At 41.3% G+C, this 12117-nt stretch overlaps 1 protein-coding gene across 7 annotated transcripts in view; it reads left to right on the plus strand.

Annotated features, from left to right (window-relative positions):
- Positions 1 to 7906: 7906 nt before the first annotated feature.
- Positions 7907 to 12117, plus strand: part of WDR72 (WD repeat domain 72) — a 218622-nt gene continuing 214411 nt past the window's right edge. For 5 of the 7 annotated variants that reach the window (XR_012153995.1, XM_073303831.1, XM_073303836.1 and 2 more), the window contains exon 1: positions 7907 to 8246. The gene's annotated coding sequence lies outside the window, so the exon portion shown is untranslated. Of the gene's footprint in view, positions 8247 to 8853; positions 8921 to 12117 lie in introns of all 7 variants that reach the window. The other 2 variants (XM_073303832.1, XM_073303833.1) reach the window with 2 other exon arrangements.

A 12117-nucleotide genomic window follows, 5' to 3' on the forward strand; every position in this document is an offset into this window, starting at 1 on the left:
CACTTGGAAAGATGCACTGAGACCACTGCACGCATCACTCGCAAACAGGAAGGGGACTTTCAAATTTGCAAAGGAATGTACAGGGTGGGGCTGATGGTTGGTCACCTGAGGGCAGGGCAGTAGAGTTCAAACCGATGGCCAGAGAGATGAGAACAGGCATTGTGGAACACCTCCCAGAGGCCAATTGCAGCGCTGTAATCACCACGGTGTCTATACTGGCACCGCAGTGCTGTAGCCATGGTGCAGAAAGCTCTACGCCTCTCATCGAGGTAGTTTTTTTAGAGCGCTGCATCTGTGCAGTTTCTGCTAACTAAGTGGCTTGGCAGTGTGTACATCTTGGGAGTAACAGTGCTCAAAGCTGCTTTACTATGCACAAACTTGCCAGTGTAGACGGGGGCCTTAGTGAAGGCCCATTCAGGCAGGAGGGAATTTCACCCCTCCATGGCTAGCTGATTATGTAATGTATTGCTCAATTGTCTATCCTTGCACCAACCCAGAAAAGTAAATTGAAAACCATCAAAGACAAACTATAAACATCAAAACTACTTGGAAGTGAAAAGGAATGAAAGGACATTGAGGGGAGTGCCCTATCTGTGAATAACAACAAAAGACTGAGTCAATGGAGAAAGACACTCTGAATCCCTTCACTTTAGGAAGTACCTTGATGAGTGGGGTTGGTTCATGAAAGACATGGTCCTAGCTCCTTGGGGCTAACATGTCCTGCAAAAACTGAACTTTGGGCAGAGAATCTCTACTTTATTAGCTAGGAAAGGTAACTATTAATAAGTGTAGGCCGTACTTCACTATTTATTATTTTGTTTTACATGTAACCATTTGTTTCTATCACTCATACTTGTTTTTATCTGAATCTCTACTCTTTCTTAAATAAATTTCCTTTTGTTTTGCTATAATTGAACTCAAGTGCTGTAGGTAATACAGGAGCAATGGTCTAAGGTAAAACTGTCAAACTGGGGTACATTTTCCTTTGGGAATACAGGATCTGGGAATTCTGGGAGTGTCCGGTGATCAGGGGCTGGATACCACATGGGGAGACTTTGAAGGGACTTGGGGGCTGGGGTGCATCTATTGTCAACATGCTAGGTAAAAGCAAGACTGGTATAGACCAGAGGAGAGTGCTTGAGTGGCTGACGGGCTGTTTGTGTTAGGGAGCCAACACCCAGCTAACATAGGCAAGACTCCCTTGGGCTGGAGGCAGGTGGCAACAAGGTGACTCTCAGCCCTGGGTGCTCTGAAGATGTCACAGTCAAAGTAAATCAATGATAGAGCTGGAATTAGAATATAGGCCTCCTTATTCCCAGTTATATATATTAAACTACGTAACAATGGACAATACATTATGAAAAAATGCACAAAAAATACCACTAGCAGTTGAGGTCATGACTGTACCCCCTCACAGAGAAAAGGCCCCTATGTCCCATCCCACCCACAGCACCCCAGCCTGCCCAATGCACATCCACTTTCGCTGTATTATCCTTGGACTTGTGGAGTGCCCTTGCAGGGCATGATCAGCCTTACTTACGATTGTGTTCTCTGTGCATTTTTCCCAGTATCACTAGCTGGTGTAATATGTGATACTTTCGCTTACAATCTAATTCATTTCAGCTCTGATTCGACAAAAAAATTATATTCTGTATACATCACAAATTCTGCATAAACAGTATTTGTACATGACATATTTTTAGTGGTTCTAAGATACAACCTACTTGCTTGAATCTCCGCTCTTAGTCTGTATTTACCCAATCAGTCTGATCTATCTTTATGAAAAGTACATAGACTACTGTTGACAACCAGAGCTACTCAAACAGGAAAAAGAAATACAACAATAAAAATAAACTCTTTATAAGCTTGTGTCCCTTGCCAGATTCACCCAGACAATAACATTTTTGTTTGTATACATACTTGTGTGGGTATAGTAAAATATTTAATTTGGAACATAATTAGTGAAGGTCATAAGGATTCCTAAGACTGTTCCTAAACTCAGAAGACTAGATCCTCAGTTCGACCTAATTACTCTTTGCACCACTTCGGTGGTGCAAATGGAATTGGCAGCTGCTTTCTCGCAGTAGCTGTAGATTCTCTTTGTAGAGAATAGTGGGCTGCAGCAAGGCTGGTGGAAAAGAGGGTTGGCAGGAAGGGGCATTTAAGAGCAAAACGGGAAAGGCCAAAGCACGATGCACTTTGGTGACCCTGGCCAGCAGAGAAGCCCTTTGAGAAGTATTATGCAAAAATGAATGGACCCATTATGTGGCCAACTCTCATAGTTTTAACATAAGTCTCATGACATTTGGTGTTTTTCTTAAAAGTCTAGACTAGTCCTGTGAATATACCAGAATCTCAACTTTCATTTTGAAAAAAGGTAAGTTTTTAGCCCAAAGGCTGTGGACATGAGCTTGCAAATGTGAACCCTAAAGGTGTGAAAGCCAGAAAAAGAAGTAAAAAGGAACTATAATGTATTATTTTTAAAATCTCATGACTTTTAAGCCAATTTCATGATTTTTAAATGCTTGGATCTGGTAAAATGGCACTTCTTATTGAACTCAGTGGAAAGAGTGTCATTTACTTCAATGGGGGTTGGGTCAGGCTTTACATGAGCACTTATGACATAAAGAAGTTGCAGCAATTTAACTTAACCATTTAGTTGAATTGGCACAATCTGTGGTATGGCCACCCTTACATTGGATGAAATCTGACCTCTAACAGTTTGGGGTAAGCTTAACAGATGCAAGCCAGATTTAAATGTATGTAAAAGTGTCCACACACAGAGTTCCACCAGGTTAGCTAAATTGTTGCAACATCATACTTTTAGTTAAACTGGTGCAACTTTGTGTGTTGACCCATCTGCATTGAACAACTATTGTATAAACACTATTTTAATCACTTAGAAACTTTAGCTCAACAACAGTTATTTGGCATTACTACAGGAAGGATGAAAATGAAAACTTCAGAATGGGACAATAATAGGTATTGGAGGTTTTGTTTTTGCCTAGGATCAATACTTAAAAAAATCCATTGATCATATTATACTACCATGTTGCATATTATATTAAAACTTCCAAAAATATACTATTGATGAGGAACAATATATTTAAATAGAATGCCTTGTTACATTTACAAACTGTATAGCACAAGAACATTTTATTTTAATATCAATCTTTTAGTATAAAGGAAATTGGAAATAGTGAATATATATTTTGTGGGACAGATAAAGTTTCTACTGGATATTAGGTTACAGTATTAATATGCATAGTAGTTACTTTTATGAAATGACTAGTTTTCCCGAGATAAGAAAATATGGTGCTGAAAGACAAAATAGAGACTACAGAGTTTTTGACCCTCTCAGTGAGATCCAATTAAGTTCTGAGCAGTGACCTTCTCTTTGTGTCATATTGTGTTAAAATGTATGTGACCGCTCTTCTTTTGGAAACTTCCATCTATCGATGATTAAGGTGAGGCTGTCAAACTCATTTATTTGGGATTACAGGAGGAATTCACAAGAAGTTCCCAAAAGCAAAAGTTACATTGGGTTTATCCATTATGTTACATGGCCTCATACAGTTGTTTCACTTTCACAATAAGTGTCTATTATTTATAAAACGTATAGTTGAAGTTTCTGTTAGCACCAACTTCAAATTACTAGTGTTTACCTTTTCTGAGAGAGAGAATTCTATTATTTTTTAAATAAGTTGACTTCGATTATCTCATTTTGCTTTCAGTGTGGATACTACCAAAATCCAAATAAGTGTATTTGACCTTGATAGCCTGTGCAGAAAAAGCTATATCTCAATGTTAGTTTTCACCTAAAATATTATATTATAGGCTTGTTCACTGGCACAGCTATAATCAAGTATCTGTCATCATTTCCATTAAACTTATATTTTATGGGGTTTATAACATGCACACATAAGATCTCTCTGAAACTGAAACTTGGCATAAAAGATCTTATCTCCGAAGTGAAAGAGGTTTTGCTTTATTACAATTTAAAATAACCCTGTTGAGAGATTTTAAATTACAGAACTGCAAAAACAAAAATTAAATGTAGATAGAAAGAAATGTATATTTCAAAGTTTCAGATGCATTATGGATTTCATTTCATTACATTAAATAATTCACCTCCAAAATATACATTATATATTATATTATATTATATATATAATATATATTATATATATAATATATATTATATTATATTATGAAATATACATTATATATACTATATAATTACATCTGTTCCATTCAGACTATGATTACATTCCATTCAAATTCAATTCACTGTAAATTTGGAGTAACCACAATAACTTTACAACGCAAACAATAAAATCATAATGTGTAATGTGATGGCATCCCGTCAGAATGGAATGAGATATAAACCCTAAATGATATTTCAGAACCCTTATTTGTCTTTGTAACCTAGCTTGCTGTCTAACGTCATTGAAACCTAGAACTCTGCCAGGAAATTCAGGATGGTTTGTAAATAAAAGCCAAATATTTTTTCAAAACTACCTCTTTTATATATATATATTATAATGCATTATTTGGTTAGTAGTATTCAACCAACTCTCAGATAAATATTTGTAGGTCCAGAGTTTCAGAATTTACTACCTATACTGAACCTGCAAATGAGCATTTGTGCAGTCAAAATGAGTTTATGTGCACACTGTCCAAGTTCCATAGTGGTCCGTTCTGAAATTTAGGCCCATAATGTACATCTCCAAATGATTAGTCACAGGGTGTTCTCACACTATGACAATTCATATGAGGGAAATCTGATGGGAGGAAGATGCACACTGGTTATTAGAACAGGTGATAGTGAATCAGGACTTGGTTTCTATTCCCATGCTCTGCCATTGCTGTATGATCCTGGGCTATCCACCTAAGCCAAAAGTTTTAAATGCTGAGTGCCTCAGTTAAACACCTAAATCCATATTTAAGCAATCAAATACGCAGCTTGATTTTCAAAGGTATTGAAATTTTACAGCCCCCACTGATTTCAAAGGGTGTCCGACACCTACACCTGTGAAAATCAAGCTATGTTATTTAGGAGCTGAAGTTTAGGGCGCGTCTTCACTAGCAACGTTAAAGCGCTGCCGCGGCATCTTGAACGTGGCTGTGCTGATGAACTGTCTGCACCGGCACTTTACAGCTCAAAAACTTGCATCGCTCCGGGGTGCGTTTTTTCATACCCCGGAGTGAGAAAGTTGCAGCGCTGTAAAGTGCCAGTGTAGACAAGCCCTAAGACATCCATGTTTGGAAACGTTGGCCTTAACTTCTCTGCACCTGAGCCTGCCCATTGGGAAAAGTGCTAATTCTATGCTGCAGAACTTTACATTCACTTACACAAGCCTCACTCCAGCTGCCCAAAGGTGGGTGAGATAAAAATTTTTATTGGACTAACTTCTGTTGGTGAGAAAGACAAGCTTTGGAGGCTCTACAGAGCTCTTCTTCGCATCTGGGGGTGGGGGGTACTCTGAGCCTCACAGATAAATACAAAGTGGAACAGACTGTTTAGCACAAGTAGTTAGCACACTTTCCAAGGGACCATTCAATGAATTGGCCCATTAGCACCTCTGCAGTCCTAGAACAAAAAGATTATTGTAATAAGCCATAAATCCAGTGTCTCTGTTCAGTCCATGATTTTTAGTGTCTAGCAAAGTTATAAATTTAAGCTCCCAGGCTCGTCTTTTGAAAGTGTTGTACAGGTTTCCTTTGAGGAGAAAGACCAATAGGTCAGACAGTGATGGCCGTATGGCTTATTACAATGCTCTGTAACCCACTGACCCCCTGTCAAGGCTGATTCCCCACTCTGGCACTTCGAGTGCAGAAGGTTTCTAAAAATTAATACTGGCCACTCCTGGCTTGTATTAAACTCCAAGGTTGCAGCTTTTCTGACTTGTGTGGTAGTAGCATCTACCCATCCAAAGTGCAAAAACCCCTTTGAGAACCCAGGAAAGTGCACTTGGGAATTCCTTCCTGTGGGGTACCCTCAAGCACTTTCATCCCCCACCCCCACCCCGCTCCCCACCCCCAGGGAAGAGCTGAGAAAGAAAACAAAGGAAATCAGCTGTTGCTACCAGCTGATTAAACAACATGTGTACAAATCTCTTAGGACACAAATTCAATCCTGTTCCTAAAAAAGGTAAATTTTATTAAAAACAAAAAGAAAGAAAATACATCTGGAAACTTAGGCTATTGCTAGATTTAAAAAAAAAAAAATACAAAAATTAAGAATCAAGAATAGCTTTCTTGAGTAAAGGTTACAAGCCAGAGTAAAGGTTACAAGCAAAACAAAAGCACCTGGGGTTAGCACAGAGGAATCCACAAGCCATAAAGAAATAAAAGAGATAAACCTAAACACATCTTCCTAGACGCTTTCTGAGCTACTTACATATCTGGGGTTTCAAATGAGTAGCTTCTAGGTATGATCTGATGATTTTTCATACCTGGCCTCTCTTACAGCATAGCTGCTCTGTCCCTTCTCTCTGGGAGAACAACACAGACAGACAAAGGGGAAATTTTTTCCCAATTTTAAAAAGTTCTAGCCTTCCCATTGGCTCTTTTGGTCAGGTGTCCACTCCCTTCCTTTTACCTATTGACTTTTTAACCCTTTACAGGTAAAGCAAGTAGACACCTACTAAGAGAAAAGGAGGACTTGTGGCACCTTAGAGACGAACCGATTTATTTGAGCATGAGCTTTCGTGAGCTACAGCTAGCTCACAAAAGCTTATGCTCAAATAAATGGGTTAGTCTCTAAGGTGCCACAAGTAGTTCCTTTCTTTTTGCGAATACAGACTAACACGGCTGCTACTCTGAAACCTACTAAGAGGAATTTTATAGCGAGCTGGCTGGCTGGCTGTCTATAAAAGGGAGCTACCTTCCCCCCCACCCCCCATTTATCACACCCTCTTTTTGTCCAACAACTGCAGAGGTGTTAGTGGGCCACTCAACCTTGAATGGTCCGTAAGGGCTTCTCTACACTGGCGTTTTACAGCGCTGCAACTTTCTTGCTCAGTGGTGTGGAAAAACATCCCCCCCCCTCCCCTCCCCTCCCCCAGTGCAGCAAGTTTCAGTGCTGTAAAGCACCTGTGTAGGCAGTGCACCAGCCCTGGGAGCCGCGCCCCTGGTGGAGGTGCCTTTTTTCGAGCACTGAGAGAGCTCTCTCCCAGTGCTGCCCCGCAACCACACAAGGCATGTTAAAGCGCTGCCAGGGTAGACTAGCCCTTAGACTGTGTGCTAACTGGTTATGCTAAACTCTGTTCCAACTCCCAGTTAGCTGTGGCACTGGGAGTACCTTCCCGGGACCTGAAGAGCTCTGTGGCTGTGAAAGCTTGTCTCTCTCACCAACCAAAGTTACCTCAGGGCTTGTCTACACTGGCACTTTACAGTGCTGCAACTTTCTCGCTCAGGGGTGTGAAACCCTCCCTCCCCCCATCACAGCAAGTTTCAACTATTCCCCTGGTGGGGGTGGGTTTTTTTTTATAGCGCTGGGAGAGCTCTTCTCTCCAGGCCTGCACCGCGGCCACACAAGCCACGTTAAAGCGCTGCTGGTGAAGAGGAGCCCATTGCTAACACGATTGTCCTGGAGTCTCCAGGAATTAAAGGTTAATATTCAATTAAATGTTCTGTCAGGGGATGAAACCTCCAGGAATAAGTCCAACCAGAATTGGCAACACTACCCACCTTGTCTCTCCAATATCCTGGGACCGACAGGGCTACCCCTACACCGCATACAAAGCCCCATTACCATGTGAGAAACAGGCCGGATTGTCGACATGTCTCTTGCAGAAGCTGCAGCCAGGGGGGCAGTGCGACTGGGAGAGGCGGGAAGCCCTCACCTGGCAGGCCTGCCCTGGGTACACCCCGCTGGCTGCCCGCCCTGCCGCGGGGAGCCCGCTCCCGCGGCGCGGTGTGTGTGGGAGGGGGCCCGACTGCACCACCCAGTGCAGCCCCGTTCCCCACTTTGCCCCAGTCTCCTGCCGGGGCGGGTTTCCTGCCCAAGTCCCGGGCCTTGCCTGGGCTCGGCCTCTCCCGCCGGTCGGGAGCAGGGACGGCGAGTTCCTGCCGCACTGGGGCCACCTCTAGCGCAGTAGGCCGGCGGCGGCCGGTCCGCAGCCAAGGCGGGGTCAGGCCAGGGTGCAGGCGCTCCAGAGCCGGCATCAAACCTGGCGGCGCTTTCTTCTTCCGCACCCCGTCCCCTCCTCCCGCGGCCTGTGCCCGGGGAGCCGCCGCAGGTAAGGCTCGCTCTGCCCCTGCGCTGCCCCTCAGCATCCGAGCCGGGAGCCGCTCCGCTTGCGCGCGTTGTCCCCTCCGGGGACAGGCAACCCCCCACCCCCTCCAGTGAGATTCCCCCTCTCCTACGTTGTCAAGCCCCTTTGGGGCCCCGTTAGTTTCTGCCTCCACCAGCACGAGCCTGCATCGCTGGTGGGCCGGGGCGCTCTGGGGCACGGGGGGCTCAGTGTCCTGCCAGCCCTGCACACTGTGCCAGACCGACAGGGGTAGAGATTGGGGGGGTTAGTGGTGTGGATTATTTGTGGCTGTGGGATATTTAAGGCCAGAAGGGGCCATCACGACCATCGTCTGACTAAAGTTCGTTGTTTGTTTTAGTCACTTTCTGTGACGCACAGAACTTGTAAGGCATCTTGTAAGCAAATCTGTGACTATTTTATAGGCGGTTGCAAAGTTCTCAATGGGAGAACATTTTACTGAGGCTGGAAGTGCTTTGGTCAGGGGCTGTTTTTTTAATGTATTTATATAGCGCCTAGATCCCCAACTGGGTCCTCTACGCAGTTAGGCACTAATAATGAGAATAATAATAACTACTAAATATCTCATTATTAGGGGGATATCACAGACTTTTGCTTCCCAAAGCATTGTTGTGAGGATAGGAAAGCAGCCTGAGTTTCTGGTAGGTATGAGATTTTTTGTGCTATTATTTTGTTTGTTTGGTGGGATTTTTTCACCTATGTGTGGATAAGAAGAGCATTGCTCTTGATATCTCTGATCATTATGGTTTGCAGAATGATTTTAGATCTTTTAATCTGCGATGTAAATCAGATTTTCTAAAGTGCAGATCTTGATTGCATTACTCACTTTTTTTACTCAGTCCTTACTTGAGCAAAACCTCATGGCAGTCAGTGGGAGTTTTGTCTAAGTAAAGACAGTAAAAACTGAGTAAGGACCTCAGGATTTGGACCCATGTGAATGTAAGGTAAATACCATCATTTATATCATTTTGTAATATTCAGATTTGGGTGCCTGAAGTTAGACATCTAGATTGGGATTCTCAAAGCAACGTAGGGGATTTAGATTCATATCTGCCATTAATTTTAGTGGAGGATAGGTGTCTAAATCCACTAGACTCCTTTGAAAAACCTCTTCTCCAATCCAAATGAGGGCTTTTATGTTTAGGTAAATGAACTTTGTGCATGCAGGTTTGAAACTATTGTACAGTACAACTATTTTATTATTTTTCCTATTGTAGTCCTATGCTATTCAATTTGAAATAGCTGATTGTTGATTCCCATTTCCCTTTAAACTGGTCTGGTTCTGTGTTGCTTTTATTGAGAGTTTGTTCTATGAGATTTACTCTGATCAGCGTGAACTCTTGTGGTGTTACTGCATTGATTCATCATTGCTGTCAGGATACTTTTTTAACCAGTGTTAGTGATAGCAACAGAGCATTTATAACCATTTTGTCAAGTTTTGACATGTCAGTATGCCAAAGATGTGATATTTAGGAACTTTAATAGCACAGATATTCATTGTAGTGTATTACTTCTGTGTGACAAGTTTGCTAGTTAATATGACCATATTTGGAGTGGTGGGTGAAATTCTGTGGCCTGCGCTGTGCAGGAGGTCAGACTAGATTATCATAATGGTTCCTTCTGACCTAAATATCTAAAATATCTATGAATATTCAATTACACTAGTAGGCCTTTCTAGTGAAGTTTTTTTCCCCTTAAGACAACACCTTCGCTATAAGCAGGTGCTCACTGTAACCAGTAGCACAATCTGCACATTCAATGCATTGAATCAATTTTGAACTTTCTTTCTACTTCACTCTAAACAGAGTTTCTTTGTATCTGAGCTGCTTATAAGCAGGTTCCAAAGTATGTGTAATAACTCACTAGGAAATGTTTACACTAAACAGTAGTATGCCATATAACAAAGAACAGTGCAGGGAAGTCATCTATTTAATATTGGAGAAGATACACAAAGATGGATGAATAGCAAAGTGAAAATATAAGGGGAATTTTGGGGTTGCAAAGTTTCAGTAAGATACAGTTAATTACGTTACTAAGTAGAGGTGATTATACCACTAATTAGAGGCCATAGAATAGGTATGGAAAATGCTTTTTTGTTTCCTTTCTGTAACTGATTCCAATTTTGTTTGTTGTTTCAACATTACTGGGTACTGTGTAGCAGAACCCAAAACATCACCTATTTGATCAGCAGGTTTTTATGCTAAATGAGTTCAAGGTCACCTAAGGGAGACAAACTCTGACTACCTTAAAACATAGTTGGCTGTGCACTGCTTGTCAGTTTGTTCATGAGACTTCATGGAGTTTTTTTTTCTCAGATTCTCCACTTCTTCTTGACTTCCAGTTGGATTCTAAGACTTTTTCTTTTCACTTTAAAACAACTTAATTGCAGACATGTTTTGCAGGTTAATGCATTTTAGAATCCCAGGATTCCTCATAAAAAAAAAACTTCTACCAAAGTTAACATAAATTAAACATGACTCTGCTTCAGTCCATGGGCTGACATGGCTTGGGTAATAACACTAATACTTAGCACTTCAATAGTCTTTGTCTTTCCACAGCACTTTACAAACAGTGGTCCTGATCCTGCAGTCATCTCCATATTGGCAGACCCTTTTGTCCATGCATAGTCCCACTGAAGTCAATGGGGCTTTGCATGGGTGTCTGCCCACACAACAGATATAATAAGCAGCAGCTTCAGTGGGGCTGCCTGTCTGCAGACTCAGCAGATAGCACTGTTAACTTTCTGAATGTTAACTGTTCCTAATGTAATCTTTACAATGGGTATAAAATTAGTATGAAATCCTGATACACTTGTAGTCAATGTGAGTGGGCCTTCTTAAAGAATAAAAGTTTTCATTCTGCAGGAGGAGGGATAGCTCAGTGGTTTGAGCATTGGCCTGCTTAAACCAGGGGTTGTGAGTTCAATCCTTGAGGGGGCCATTTAGGGATTTGGGGCAAAAATTGGGGATTGGTCCTGCTTTGAGCAAGGGGTTGGACTAGATGACCTCCTGAGGTCCCTTCCAATCCTGATATTCTGTGAAGTGATGGGCCTGGCTCATCAGAGAAGATTTCCTATTGACACTGTTGACTGAATTTTGCAAAGCCTGATTAAGGTTTTTCAGCAAGCTGTTTCAGCACATAAATAACTTGTATGGAATCCCATACAAGAAAGCTTCCATGACACTACTCATTTAAGAATTACCAACAGTTCATACCCTTGTGAAAACTTACACTACTTTACTACAAAAGGATATTTCATTTTCTGTAGCTAAATCATGCTGTTGCTGTAGATGTTAAAAAGCATTCAAATGCAACAATGATGGAGATAGTAAATGACTGGATAGAAAATAATTTATGTTTGTGGTTCCATAACCACATAAATAATTTATTTCTTATTCAAATAACTTTACAAAGTTAAATACAGAATCCCTGAGAACTCTCATTAAAATCAGCAAGAGTCTCTTTTATTAGCTTACAAAAATATGTTTGATGGCTATGTAAATGTTTAGCTAAGAGGATAATAATTTCTGTGAAGCCTTCATTGTCTGGGGATGAGGTGGTCAGAATTTATACTGTGTCTCACACACACTGTAATTTTGCATTTTCTTTTTTTCAGTAAGTTTAAAATGATATAATTTATAAAATAACATGACCACCTCAAGGAGGTGAAGATTATTCTACTGTATACTGTGGTAGTGTGTTAACTATATGTTCTGAGTAGCTGCTGTTTTCACTGCCCCATTTTCCAATTTAGGTACAACATAAACTATTTTAATTAATATTGTGTCACCAAAAGGGTTTGAAATGGCCAATTGAATTCTACCAAGATAGAGTCTTT

Source organism: Lepidochelys kempii, chromosome 10 (genome assembly GCF_965140265.1).
Source record: "Lepidochelys kempii isolate rLepKem1 chromosome 10, rLepKem1.hap2, whole genome shotgun sequence".
Classification (NCBI taxonomy): domain Eukaryota; kingdom Metazoa; phylum Chordata; order Testudines; family Cheloniidae; genus Lepidochelys; species Lepidochelys kempii.